Source organism: Ochlerotatus camptorhynchus, unplaced genomic scaffold (assembly GCF_037179485.1).
Source record: "Ochlerotatus camptorhynchus isolate MF236.1 unplaced genomic scaffold, CSIRO-AGI_Acam_v1.1 ptg000179l, whole genome shotgun sequence".
Taxonomy (NCBI): Eukaryota; Metazoa; Arthropoda; class Insecta; order Diptera; family Culicidae; genus Ochlerotatus; species Ochlerotatus camptorhynchus.
The window spans coordinates 1007940-1020453 of NW_027040669.1; the positions used below are offsets into that span (position 1 = coordinate 1007940).

The following is a 12514-nucleotide window of genomic DNA, read 5'->3' on the forward strand; positions in this document are numbered from 1 at the left end:
GTCTTTTTTTTTTTTTTTCCTTTGGTTTGTTTTTTTCCGTCGATCTTGTTTTCCGTGCTGAGCACCAATGCTACCGACGTGCCAGGAAGGCAGCTCCCACACCTGGACCCTACCTATCGACCCATCAACTCATGAACCGGGGACCAACGGCTTTACTTCCCATCCGAAGGAAGGCGTGATCAGAGATGTTATGCCTCAGAACATCCCGGCGGCGCCGACTGGGATTGAACCCAGGCCTGCTGGGGTGAGAGGTAATCACGCTTACCACTACACCACCGGCGCCGTTTGCATCTGGGTAGTTTATTCCTATCTAAATTTAAATGTGCCCATTCCAAAGTCGTGTGGAGAGTTTTCAATCAAATCAAAATACCGGGAATCGGGAAATACAAATCTATTTCGCAGGATTTTTCGAGATCCTGGGGATGATTAAAAAGTAGAAGGGTCTGTGCCTAAGGGCACGAACGGAAGCTTGACGTATGACCGCTAGTGGACGGAACAAAATGTGAAGATCATTTAGTTCTTTTAATTGATCAATCATCTATTATATCAAGAGCAAATTTTCATTATGTCGTAAGTAATATTTGCACCAATCCGAGAAAAATAAGGTTTTGTTTTGATGACCGAAAAGTTATTCCTATTTTCAAGTAAACACATATAATCTCATAGAGATAGCAATTTTTAACATATTTAGCAGGGTTTTAATCATACAAATGCAAATCGCTAGCTTTCATGCTAAAAAATACTGGTTTTTGAGTCAAAAGTTATTATACGTCGTTTGGTGGCCCCTATTGTTACTTAAGTCAAAGTGTATTTACCAGGATATTCGGGAGAATTATCAATTACGTCTCCTTACGTGCAGCCCATTCATCATTTTAGGACCACCGAAATCATTTTAGCAACAAACAGTTCGATTTATTCACTTTAATAATGAGAAAGCGAAACGACGAACGTACACTTTTCACGGGTTTCTCAGCGCTGTTACTTAAGTCAAACGGCATCTCCATAGAAATTGGGTGACTTAAGTAACATCGAAAACTATTTTGATCGGAAGGTGATTACGTCGAAAAGTAATTTGACTGGTAAATAAATTTAAAAATGGGGTTTGATCCTATATTCGGACAGTACATAGTGTAATAGCAGGAGAATCGATTGACACTGATAGCTCGACTTTGTTTACCTTTGTTACATTCGACGTAATGAAAATTTGCTCTTGATATTAACTCTTTCCGTTTTGGAATGTGTTCGAGCGAGACAAGTAGAGAAGTATCGATGCATGTGCATCCCTAGTAATGGAAAATTTTCTCTCTACTTCTGCCAATACCACCAAACCGAAATGCCAATACTATCAGTGTCTGATCTCCCTCGACCGTCGCGGAATTAACACTTTGTTTTCGTCCCCTTGAATAAACTTGTTATCCTTTGTATCCTTTGCTGCTGTCACCTGTTGGGTTGCAAGTCATTCAAATTTATGCTTCGCGAGACCGAGTTAGTGGAACGTCGAGTTGATCGGGAGTGTTAATGCATTGGTGATGCAGTGTTTAAATTCGAACAGAATCGAATAGGATCGATGCTGGTCACAGTGACAGTGAAAGTGTGGATTTTGCTGTGAAGTGAAAAGTAATAGATGTACGCCAAAATGGTAGCTGAAATGCGTGCATTGACGAAGCGTGAACGGCAGCTGTTGAACTCCTTGGAGGTAATCGAGCGGTTTGTCGAGAATTATGGTCCATTGAAAGATGAAAGGAAAACTGGAGTTCGTCTACAAGTTCTAGAAGCGGTTTACAAGGAGTATTTCGAGGTCCGGAGTAAGATCGAGCTTCTACTGGATGAGATCAACCCAAGCGAGGATTCAACGGTAAAGACGAACGATGACCAGATCGAAAGAAATAAAAAGGCTCTCAGCGATTTTGAAGATCGGTACTGTGACATAAAAGCAGATCTTCTAGAAAAGATGGCTAAAAAATCAGCATCTCGAGATTTGACAACAAATAGCTCATCAGCAAGTGGCTTCCCGAAGGTCAAACTTCCGGAGATCCGACGTTCATTTTCGTAGCCTAATCGCTTCCTACACCCAGCTGATGGAGATGGATAAATTTTGCCATCTGCGATCATCTTTGGCTGGTGATGCACTGCAGGAGATAAGTACAGTGGAGCTTTCTGCCGCTAATTACAGTGTAGCATGGGATGGGATGGGACGCACTTTTCGCTGTGAAAGGACTGAGGAACGAGAGCTACAGTGGACTCAATCACCTCATTAGTGAATTTGAGAAGAATCTTCAAATGTTGGAGAAAATTGGCTAAAACACAGCGGATTGGAGTACAATATTGGCGCACATGGTATGCAGTCGCCTGGATGCTGCTACCTTGAGAATTTGGGATACTCATCATAACTCCAAAGAAGTCCCGATTTATAAAAACATCGTCGATTTTCTACGGAGTCATTGTTCCGTGCTCCAGTCAGTAGCTCCAACGAAATCCAATCGCGAAGATCAACGATCATCGAAGCCACGCTACCGTCAAATCATTTGGAAAATGTCCTTTCTGCAATGAGACATGGCATCAGTGTTGGCAAAATCAGCAATCAATTGATATTTTTCCGCTCTCATGCGCTCGCAATATCAAGCGTGATATTGGAACAAAATATCATGCTTGATATTGATTTTACAAGCTCTTTTGATATTGCGAGACTATTCACAACGTTCAGAAATCAAGCTGAGAGTTGACTCGACACAAAAATGATTCCGTTGCACATCGTTTTCGTAGAAAGAGAAATTATAGTTTGCTATCTCTTTTTACTCTGCACCGATGGCAGACACGAAGTGACTGCTGCCAGCTGTTATGGAAGTTTCGGTTGCATTCGGGTGTAAAGCATAAATCATTAAACTCAATCTCACCACAGTTTGTTGAGATTTGCAGCTGGTGAGTTTTGTTAGCTTGATATTCCGAGCTGCGATATCATAGCTTGCAAAATCAACCGCAGTTGTTTGATTGTTGATTTTTGTCTACGAGAATCAAGCGTGATCTTGGTGAGATTTGATTTTTTGATATTTTCCCATCACTGCATGGCATTCTGCATTTCATTGTGCGAAGTTTATGCGGATGAAGGTTGCTGAGAGGAATGAAGCCGTCATGAAAGGAAAGCTGTGCCGGCATTGCCTCAATCCTGGGCATTACGTGAGGATCTGCGAGCGAGAAGTATGTCACCATTGCCTTCAAAAGCATCATTAAATGTTGCATAGTGGAGCAACACGATCATCCGTTCCAAACTCACAGTCAATACCTTTGAGGCAATCCCGACAGCAACAACAATCACAATTTTGCCGTCAAGTCGAGTATTAGTACAAGACACTGAAGAAGTCTGCACATTGTAGACGAAATACGCGTATCTGTCAAGGATAAGCAAATAAAGTAGTGGAATTAAATGGAAAATACTAATCCTTCTCTCTCTCATTAAACAATCACAAGTCAGATCAGCACAACCGAACCAACAGACACAAATTCCCAACACTGCTACCTCTGCTAACTCGCACACACAATCAGCCACAGAACAAACCAACACTAGCCAAAACCTCGTTGCACTTCCCATCACTCCTACACAAAACATACTCCTATCAACAGCACTTATCAAAATTCAGGATCGATTTGGGAATTCGATGCTGGCGCGAGCATTATTGGACTCATGTTCTCTGCATTGTTTGATGACCAAGGGCTTCTCGAACAAGTTAAAGTTCCGAGAAAGTTCATCATATCTATCGGTCCAAGGCATTGGACCCTCCCAATCGATTTCCACCAAAATAGTTACAGCTCTAGTAGGTCCTCGATCCAACCATGCCTTGCAGTATGTCGAAGAGATGCTGTTTCATGTCTTGCCGAAGCTGACTGTATCCTTACCCACTGCTGCCATCGATCCATCAAAATGGAATCTTCCTCAATCAATGTTCCTTGCTGATCTACATTTCTACGAGCCAATATGGACCTGCTTTGTAACGAGCGGCAAAAGTCGACCGATAATGGACCTACATTGCAAAATACGGTGTTTGGATGGAAAGTTTCCGGACGCGTACCAGACAATTCAGAAGGCAGATTAGTATCGCTAACTCGTATCTGCTCAACAGCTGAAATTCAGGATCAGCTTACCAAGTTCTGGGAACTAGAAACATGCAGATCAACCAGCATTCTGTCAACGGAGGAATCAGCATGCGAAGAAATCTTCAACAGGACTACATTTCGGGATGAAGCCGGAAGATTCATGGTCACTCTCCCGAAGAAATTTGTGGAGAATCTACAGAGGAAAGGGATTATTACCTGCCACATCACGCCGTTTTGAAACCAGATAGCACCACTACCAAGCTAAGGGTAATATTCAATGCTTCCTGCCGTACATCGAGTGGAATCTCGCTCAATGAAGCTCTGATGGTAGGACCAGTAGTGCAGGATGATATTCAAGACATTTCCCTACGCTTTTGTCTACATCGCTAGGTTCTGGTTACTGACGTAGCTAAAATGTATCGCATGGACATGAAGCACATAGCTGATCGTCGGTTCTTGAAAATTGTTTTGAGGGACAACGTAAACGAAGCGATTCGTACTTATCAATTAAAAACGGTCACGTACGGAACTGCTTCTGCGCCCTATCTCGCTACAAAATGTTTGCAACGTTTGTCGGAAGATGAAGAATCAACATATCCGTTAGCTGCAAAAGTGCTCAGGCAGGATTTCTATGTGGACGACATGCTGTCAGGTGTAGATGACATCGCGGAAGGCAAGGTATTGATTCAAGAAATTATAGCGCTGTTACATTCTTCCGGTTTCACCCTTCGAAAGTGGAACTCCAATTCGATTGAATTGCTGATAAACGTTCCAGAAGACTTGAGGGACAGTCGTTCTATTCTGGAGCTTGAATCAGCTAATTCAAGCGTTAAAACACTAGGATTAATCTGGAAGCCTAGCTCTGATCACTTCAAATTCTGCACACCATCGTGGAACCCCACTTCAATAATCACCAAACGGAGTGTGCTTTCGGATGTTTCCCGCATATTCGATCCCCTTGGTCTAGTAGGACCAGTTGTAGTTCAGGCAAAGATCTTCATCCAAGACCTGTGGAGGAAGCAATGTGGATGGTGTGGAAGTCAAATATTGCTCCGCACGAGAATCACCCAGCGCTTATGGGCAACGCCAGCGGTACCGTCCTATCTGCCTGATGAGCTGCGACCGCAAGAGGACGAATGCTGTGCTTGCTGACTGAGGTACTATTCGGGCGGGAGAGAATGAATCGCAGAGTGAATGTATTCATCCATCTGACAGTTTACCAAGGGGTTCAGCAATGGATGCTATACATAATGAATATTAATCTATTTAGTCATATCCACACCCCACAGATGGGATGAATCGCTGGACGAGAATCTTCAGGAGCAATGGCGGGAGTACAATCGGAATTTAGCAGGTCTGGACACATTGACGATTCCTCGTTGAGTTGGATACAGCAAGAATGTCGCAGTTGTTGAACTTCATGGACTCTGCGATGCATCAAACAAGGCCTACGGAGCTTGCATCTTGCATCTATAACTGGCGAAATGTCTGTTCATCTACTGACAGCCAAATCTAGAGTAGCTCCTCTGAATAATCCGAAGAAGGCTGAAAAGCGTGAAACCACTCCTCGATTGGAGCTTTCTTCAGCGCTTCTGCTCGCACATTTGTATGAAAAGGTGAAAACTGCTCTCCACTTGGAAGCGCAGTCATTCTTCAGGACAGATTTAATGATTGTGAAGTGCTGGCTATCATCATCTCCAGCTAGATGGAAGCAATTTGTCGCCAACAGAGTCTCCGAAATCCAGCACATCACGAGAGGGGGACTTTGGAGTCATGTAGCGGGACTGCAGAATCCAGCAGACATTATCTCACAAGGAATGACCCCAGCACAGTTGTAATATGAGACACTATGGTTCCACGGTGCATGCTGGCTGCAACTGGAAGATCAACACTGGCCTAGCGATCAACGAGTTCAAGAAGCAGAAATTCAAATGGAAGTATTGGAGGAGAATCCAAATTTGTAGTATTTTGTTTTCAAAGAGAATGTTGATGAAGAAAATATATCAAAATCAGTTACACAGCTGCTTTCAAGTTTGGTTACAAGATTACAATTCTGGAGAGCATTGTGTGTGGTCGTTGGGGGCGTGTGGCTCTGAATATGGATAAATTCTATCTATGGCACAGATAAATTCTATTCCAACTCTTGACTGTAATAATCATCTTGAAATTTAGAGTGTGGAAAGATGATGACCTGCCGCGTTGATACTCTCTGAAGTTTTGCAGTGAGAGCTCCAATGACCCTACCCTTGTAGACGATGGATGCGAACAGAGACAACGATCCACCATCAGAGAGAGCCGGCATATCGGAGGTGAACAGGTTGAATAGGATGGGGCCAAGGATGCTTCCTTGTGGAACCCCGGCACCGATGTTGAAAGCATCCGATGTGATGCTATTCAGAGAGACTCGGAACGTCCTGTCCGATGCATAGTTATTTATTATCTTCACTAGGAAGATTGGAAGACCGTACTGCTGCAATTTGAACACCAGGCCATCATGCCAGACATTGTCGAACGCTTTTTAAACGTCCAACAACGCCATGGCAGATGTTTTAAAAACAGACAGAGAATGTTTGTTACTCGAGTTAGGTAGTGAACGGTCGAACGACCTTTCCGAAAACCAAACTGTTCCTCGAGTAATAAGTTTTTTCTTCGGCGCATGTTAGGAGCCGGTGATAGACTGCTCTTTCGATCAGTTCGACAGTGAGCATCCATAAGGGCGTATACGTGATAATCGATCCTCTTCATCGTTTTTCTCTTTGCATTGCTACAGCTAAGCGAAACAATTTTGTAGAATGTGTTCAAAGTAGAGTTATAATAGGTTGTATTGGCTTTCAAAAGCAACAACAAACGCACCGACAAATGTTAAATCTAGCGAGTTATTAACAAAAGAGAAAATCGATGAAGAGAATCGATCATCGCGCATACGCCCTTATGAATGCTCACTGTCGAGTTTGATAACCCTGAGAGAAGGCTGATTGGTCAATAACTTAAAAGAGAGGACGGATCCTTCTCAGGTTTCCGGATGGGTATGACTTTAGCTGACTTTCAACACGATTGGCCAAAAGTTCGTCAGCCGTAATCTCGGATTCCTCGGGAAAAATATTAGGAATCTGATGGAGGTTGTTGCATTTTCAGCAACCTCAACTTCGTGAGGGCGGACGATGTTTTGTCCGAGATTATGGGAGCTGACGAAGTGTTGACCTATCACGGCACCCTTCTCTTCAGGAGTTATCAGATGAACCACTGGGTCGCCGGAGCTATCCAGTGGGGTCAGGGGTGGAATGGATATTTGTAAGGATTTTGGTTAGTGTCCAAAAGGGTTTTCGTTTAGCGATTACAATGGGTCTTCAATACAGGCAAGCCAGAACGCTGGTATTGCCTTCGAATGGAGTTACGGAGTCTAATGAGATTTTTGGCAATTCTATCAAGGTTAAGAGTATTGCTCACCTGTCTGGATACTGGCAGGTGTTGTTCCCTGGCCCGGAATATCACCTATTCGATGGAACGCAGACACCGGTCAACGTTTTCGGACGTCTCTGGAAGGATACCGTAGTAGACAATAGGGTCGACACAGTGAGTTGAGGCTAAACAGCTGCGCTCTTTTATATCTCTTCAGGTTAAAGCAGAATCATGTGCAACCAAGTGGTACTCGATTATGACGACTGGGTTTGGGAAGAAAGTTTATTTCATGAAAACAGTGATAAAATTATCACTTTTTATTCGTACATTGGACAATGCTTGACACTACCACTTTTTCAATAGTTTTTTGTTGAAAATCATCAGTCAAATGCATTGCTATTGATGCGTAGAAATATTTATGATCGATTGAAGATAAAACTATAGAAATTGGTTCAGGACCAGATAAGTTATTAATGTTCAAAATCTTTCATAATTTTGTTACATGTTCAATTTTTGGTTTTCACAAAGTGTACCCCATATAGAAATCATAGCCGTAGTCCGGAAAGTACCTTGTATAATTTACGCTGAGATGAATAAATAAAAACCATTCATTTGATCTGTTAAATAATCGATTTATTTCAAAATTCTATGTAAACAACAGCTAAGGGGCTCGTTCAGTGCGATTGTTGTAGATCTTAAATCTAGTTACGGGGCTACGTTTGTGACCATGCCAATCTCATATCGTCGTCAACGCTCAATCTGTTTATTGCAATGGTCTTAATGTGGAGAAGAGTTGAAAATCCGCTCACTTAAGGGCCACCCACATTAGATCCGTTTGCGTTGCGTTGACGTAAATTTGACAGTTAGACAATAGATTTAGCTGTCACTTTGCTGCAACGCGTCCGATCCGAATCTAATGTACGTAGGCCTTTACGTGCCAGGAGACTTTGGGATACGACAAGGCACAGCAGAACCACAAACATAGTTGGACAGAGGATATTTGCACATGCGCTCTCTTGTTACCTACTCTCTCACCTATTTGTAGGGTATTGTGTGGAAGGTTTACGGTAGGGTCAGTCCATCTATCCGCCCAGGTGGTCTATTGAGCAGTTCTCGCAGATGGTGGACAGACTCACTGCAGTACTTGTCGGCCTAAGACCGGTGGTCATTGCGGGCGACTTCAACAAATGGGCGATGTAGTGGGGCAGCCACCACACCAACCAGAGAGGATGCATTCTACTGGAGGCAATGGCCCAAACTGGACGTTGTACTAGCCAACACCGGCTCGGTCAGTACCTACAGAAGGAATGGTGCAGAATCCATCAGTGATGTGACGTACTGTAGCCCGTGTTTGGAGGGCAACCTACACTGGAGGGTCGATGAGGGTTACACCCATAGTGACCATCAGGCGATCCGCTATAGTGTGGGGCCAGGTGAGAGGCGACTGGCAGGATGAAATACTTCTTGCGCTCGAGGCTGGCGGTCGTCGTTCTTCGATGAAGAGGTCTTCGGCGAAGCACTGAGGCAAGAGCGAATAACCCCGGATCTGACGGGGGAAGAACTGGTAGCATCGCTGACAAGGGCGTGCGATACAACCATGCCTAAGAGAGCCTACCCCAGGTATGGCCATAGACCGGTGTACTGGTGGAGCGAGTCGATTACTATCCTCAGGGCGTCTTGCCTCCAGGCGAGCAAGAAGATGCAACGAGCTCGTACGACTGAATCTCGGGAGGAACGCCCTGTCGCTCTTTGAGCGGCTAAGGCAGCCATCAATAAAGAGATCGCCAGACGCAAGCGTGCGTGCTTTGACAGCTTATGCCAAAGCGCCAACACGAACCCATGGAGGGATGCCTACAAAGTGGTCATGGCCAATACCCGCGGCGTGGCGGAACCCCCGGATAGATCGCCGGCGATAATCGTTGGGTCCTTGTTTCCACGTAGAGACGAAGACTCCTGGCCGCGGATCCCAGTCGCGGATCAGGGAGAAGTGTCTAGAGTGATGAACAGAGAACTTAGCGATATTGCCAAGTCGCTGGTGGTGGGCAAGGCCCCGGGCCCAGATGGGATCCCGGTTGTGGCTCTGAGGGCGGCCGTTGCGGAAAATCCAGACATGTTCCGTTCTGTTTTTCAGACCTTTCTGGACGTAGGCTCTTCCCAGATGCGTGGAAGCGGCAGAGGCTGGTGCTGCTCCCGAAACCAGGAAAACCCCCTGGGGACCCATGAGCATACAGGCCCATTTGTTTGCTGGACGCCACTGGTAAACTGCTTGGGAGGGCCATCCTCAACAGGATGTCGGCTTACTCTGAAGGTGTAGACGGCCTATCAAGCAGCCAGTACGGGTTCCGTAAGGGCAGATCCACGGTGGAAGCCATCCACAAGGTCATCCAGACGGCAGAGGTGGTCTACCGGAAACGAAGGGGTATTCGTTACTGCGCGGTGGTAACCTTAGATGTGAAGAACACGTTCAATAGCGCGTGCTGGGGGGCGATAACCCGCTCGCTACACCAGCTCTAAATTCCCGGAGGGCTGTACAAGATTCTGGAAAGCTACTTCCAGAATCGTGTGTTGACGTACGACATAGAAGATGGTGAAAAATGCGTAAGAGTCACCGCAGGAGTGCCGCAACCCAAGTAACAGTTTTGGTTTTATGAGGGTTCTGTAGACCATGATTTAGACTTGTAGAATGCTATAAAACGCGATAAAACCTGCAATGTTACTTGGGAAGGCTCCATCCTGGGCCCGGTGTTATGGAACGTCATGTACGATGGATTTTGAGGATAAGATTCCCAGTAGGCGTGAAAATTGTAGGTTTTGCCGACGATGTCACGCTGGTAGTCTACGGGGAATCCCTTGAGGAGGTAGAGCTGACAGCGGCTCACTCCGTCAAGCTTGTGGAGGAATGAATGAGATCCAGGAAACTGGAGCTTGCCCATCACAAGACTGAAGTGGTCGTAGTCAACAATCGCATGTCGGTGCAGCATGCGACGTTGACAGTCGGCGAAAGCACAATTAGGTCTGTGCGCTCTCTGAAACTCTTGGGGGTTATGCTCGATGATAAGCTCAGCTTCGGCTGCCACGTCGAGTACGCCTGCAAGAGAGCGTCTACGGCTGTGGGGGCATTATCCCGCATGATGTCAAACAGCTCGACAGGGAATGCCAGTAAGCGCAGGCTCCTCGCTGTTGTCGTAGTATCTATCCTCAGATACGGCGGCCCTGCGTGGGCTGCGGTACTGGATATAGACTGTCACAGGCGGAAACTAGAGAGTACACACAGGCTAATGTGCTTGAGGGTGGCCAGTGCATACCGCACCATCTCGAGGGAGGCTGTCTGTGCCATAGCAGGGATGTTGCCAATCGGCCTCATCATTAAGGAGGACGTGGTGTGCTATGACGCGAGGACCGTTCGAGGGGTGCGCAACAACGCGCGAGCGGTGTCGATTGCGAGATGGCAGTCCAAGTGGGAAAACTCCACAAAGGGGAGGTGGACCTACCGCTTGATACCTTCCTTATCAAGCTGGGTCAACAGGCGCCACGGGGAAGTAAACTTCCACCTGACTCAGTTCCTGTCGGGCCATGGCTGCTTTAGGAGTTACTTGCATAGGTTCGGACATGTAAGTACTCCCACCTGCCCCATTTGTGCTGGCGTCGAAGAGACGGCCGAACACGTTGTGTTCGGCTGTCCACGCTTCGAGCCAGTATCGAGCGCCATGCTAGCGATATGCGGAGCGGATACCAGTCCGGATAACATCGTCCCTAGGATGTGTGGTACCACCGAGCTCGGTGGTGACTGCGGTCACCCACATAGTTTCGGAACTACAACGACAGTGGCGTGCCGAGCAGCAGTTGCCTACTGCCCAACTAGATTGATAGAGTATTGCTAGAGATGCGCCATAGCGCTATAGCGGCTCCTCCCACGAAGTAATGCCTTCGGGCGGTTCCAGGGAGGTCAAGGGCCAAGCGCACAGGGTAAGGTTTAGTGGGTCGGGTGTGCAATTCTCCCATCCCCACACCCTGAGTTCATTCCCCCCTGTATAAAAAAAGGGTCCGTCTATCTGTTGTAGCTCCATCTCCAACAAGTGTTCTCAATGTAAGAGATGAACTAGCCATATGGCTAAACATCTCTTTAATAATGACAAAAAAAAAAGTATTCTCAATCAAAGTCCAAGTTTTGGTGAAATTTAAGCAATATTTGGATTTTTTGTAATCAAATGAATATGATCGTTCCGTTTCCCATTCAAAATTTAAAATTCTCCCGCATATTGAGATTATAACCAAATTCGTTCAAATTTGGTCCCAGTTGTTGGGGACCAAGATAAGCATAGAGCAGTTGGAAACCCACTCTAATGTAAACGCTTCGGAAAATGGTCTTGAAAACAACAAAACGTTAAGATACTTTTTAGAAAATTCATTATGCATCCCCTGGGATCCCCCCATGAATTGTATACGTAACAGTAGACTTGAAGATGCTAACGTTTAAATTAGCTGCTAATACCTGCTAACCTTCAAGATACGCCCCCTTACAGATAGCGTTGAAAAATTATAAGAAGGGACTTAAATCCTTAAAACAAAGAGATAGAGATTTGATTTTTGCAGCAAATCTGTGCAGTTTTAGAAAATGCAAAATTCAAACTAAAATGTTACGGTAAAAATAACGATTTTTAATATAATAATAATACAGTTTGTACTCCATTTTTACCCTTTAACTTTGTCCACTTAAGAGATGGAAAATTGACGTTTTGCACAAAATTTCTTAAAATGAATGTTTCCATAGATGATCATCAATGTCAATCAGGCATACAAAAGTTATTTTTTTTTTTAATCTTAGTGTATACCCCCCTTAAGCAAACAAAAATACCATTGCAATAAAGAGTTTAAAAATGAAGAAACATTCTAGAAGACATCAAAATGCTACACTCAATAGGTTCATCGCAAATGACCATGTCCCTCTTTTTTTGATTTCGTCCCAGTGTGCGTAGTTTCAAGTCCAGTGAATTAGCAATGAAATCATTTTTCCCTTGAACTTCCA

General features: G+C 45.0%; 1 protein-coding gene across 2 annotated transcripts in view; it reads right to left on the reverse strand.

Annotated features, from left to right (window-relative positions):
- The window catches only part of TrissinR (Trissin receptor), a 232469-nt gene that overhangs the window by 55411 nt on the left and 164544 nt on the right, over positions 1–12514 (reverse strand). The window lies entirely within an intron of this gene.